The 2,500-nt window shown below is 57.1% G+C and overlaps 1 non-coding gene across 1 annotated transcript in view; it reads left to right on the top strand.

Moving 5' to 3' along the window:
• Positions 1-2,413: 2,413 nt before the first annotated feature.
• The window catches only part of LOC124724865, a 1,909-nt gene continuing 1,822 nt past the window's right edge, over positions 2,414-2,500 (top strand). The window contains exon 1 of the ribosomal RNA XR_007006634.1: positions 2,414-2,500. This exon is cut by the window's right edge and continues 1,822 nt beyond it. This is a non-coding gene — a ribosomal RNA (small subunit ribosomal RNA).

The raw sequence follows: 2,500 nt of genomic DNA on the forward strand, positions 1-2,500 counted from the left end.
TACCTTAACCTAACCCATGTTGTACCTTAACCTAACCCATGTTGTACCTTAACCTAACCCATGTTGTACCTTAACCTAACCCATGTTGTACCTTAACCTAACCCATGTTGTACCTTAACCTAACCCATGTTGTACCTTAACCTAACCCATGTTGTACCTTAACCTAACCCATGTTGTACCTTAACCTAACCCATGTTGTACCTTAACCTAACCCATGTTGTGCCTTAACCTAACCCATGTTGTGCCTTAACCTAACCCATGTTGTGCCTTAACCTAACCCATGTTGTGCCTTAACCTAACCCATGTTGTGCCCTAACCTAACCCATGTTGTGCCCTAACCTAACCCATGTTGTGCCCTAACCTAACCCATGTTGTGCCCTAACCTAACCCATGTTGTCCCCTAACCTAACCCATGTTGTCCCCTAACCTAACCCATGTTGTCCCCTAACCTAACCCATGTTGTGCCCTAACGTAACCCATGTTGTGCCTTAACGTAACCCATGTTGTGCCTTAACGTAACCCATGTTGTGCCTTAACGTAACCCACGTTGTCCGCTAACGTAACCCACGTTGTCCGCTAACGTAACCCACGTTGTCGCCTAAACCTGCTCTGTAATTGTTATACGACTCGTTCAATTAGTGTAGTGTTGCCCACCCGCAACCCTCGCAATATAGTTCGCTACTCGCACTGCCCGCTCCCCTGTGTATCGCTTCATGTTAAACACCTTGCAAGTCTTGCTGACTTTCCACATGCTCCTGCTGTACACTGTAATGTGGATGGCAGCAGGACGTACATGCCGCCCCCCCCCCCCCCCACCCCTCCCCACGTCCCCACGTCCCCACCTTGCCCCCTGCCTTCGCAAGCTGGTTGGTGACAAGTTTGCATGTTCAATGCCCTTCGCATGCGACGTACGCAGGCTACGTTGTGGTGCGGCCTGTGTCAACTGTCCGCTGATGTCGTACGCGTGAACCACAATCTGTACTGCACATTCGTCCTTATGTACTGAATGATACATCGTGGCACATGTGTGACCGTACAACGACTGCGCCCAAAAACGGCGGACCATACAGTGCAAATATTGTGCACGCAGCTACGTGTCGTCTCCCTATGAGAGCTGGATTGCAGTGTGGTACGCCATAGAGACGTGTGGGAGGAACGGACGCCGTGGATGGCGATCAGCATGAGCTGTGTGTTGATGTATTCGGACCTAGTCGTCTCTCCTCAAACACCGTGATAGCATGGTGCACCGCGTTCCATATCTGCGACATGCTACAGAGGCCGGTTGACAGTCGTTCGAGCAATGGACATCGCATACGTACGGGGGCCACCTTCCACGTATTGTCTAGGCGTGCACATTTTGTTGCGTGTATGTGGGCAGACGTAGTGTGGCGTGACACCTGACACAGGCATGCAATAATCGTTGAAGTTGCTAATGGCGATGGACGCCTACGTTTTCTGGTGAAGTTACGCAAATGAAGAAATGGTAACCCGTTGTGGTGCGGTTGTTCTCGCTAGGGGTGAATCGGTGATGGCGACGATAGGTTGAGGTACTAACCGGTTGTTCCAGCGATACCCACCATGCCGATGAAACTGAACGGCATCTGGGTGTGAAGCGATACGCGGTGGTGGCTGGGTGGGACCGTCCCCGGCCGGTGAGGGGGCGCCTCCCGGCGTGCTGGCCGCGCGGTGCGTGGGCGCACGCGCTACAGCCGGCTGGTGGGGGCGGCCAGTGGCAGGCGCGCCGGCCGACGGACGCGGCAGGCGTCGCAGCTGCGCGCCGGCGCACCCTGCGCGCGGCGCCGTGCGGCCAAAGTAGGTCCTCGCGGGCCCGGTGCGAAGCGCGGTGGACATCTTCAGTGTGCTGGTCCGATTGAGGACTGTGTGCGTTGAGGATGCGCCGCCGCCCGGCGCTCGGCGCCGCGACGCCGTCTGCTGCTCGGTCGCCCCAGCGGTTCTCGCTGGTGGTTTGTATCGCAGCTGTGCGGATGTGTTGGCGCGTGCGCTGTGCTGGGAGAGTTCGCTTCGGCACCCAAGTGGGGCTTTTGTCCTTCTGTGGCGCTGGCGTTGGAGCTGCCGGTCACCGTAGGTGGCGCGTGTTGTCTCCCGCCGGCAATGCCACGACAGCACGCTCCCGGGCCTCTGTCGGCAGCGGCAAGCTCAGTTGGGAGCACGGGTGGTCGCACCGAAAGCGTCTACTCGCCTAACTCCGGGCGATTGCGCCTCTCTCGAACCCGACCAAGTACTTGGGACGGCGCTGCGCGCCGCCGGGACCTGAGAGGGTTTCGAGGTGTATTGTGCAGGGGAGCTCAGCCTCCTCCTGTTTGCAGAATGATTGAGCGGACGCTTGCGTGTTCGCGCGGGCCCCCGGGACACACTCCCGGGCGGCCGGCTGCTCAGCTCTAGTTGGCGCAGCTCCCTGGTTGATCCTGCCAGTAGTCATATGCTTGTCTCAAAGATTAAGCCATGCATGTCTCAGTACAAGCCGCATTAAGGTGAAACC

Source organism: Schistocerca piceifrons, unplaced genomic scaffold (assembly GCF_021461385.2).
Source record: "Schistocerca piceifrons isolate TAMUIC-IGC-003096 unplaced genomic scaffold, iqSchPice1.1 HiC_scaffold_102, whole genome shotgun sequence".
Taxonomy (NCBI): domain Eukaryota; kingdom Metazoa; phylum Arthropoda; class Insecta; order Orthoptera; family Acrididae; genus Schistocerca; species Schistocerca piceifrons.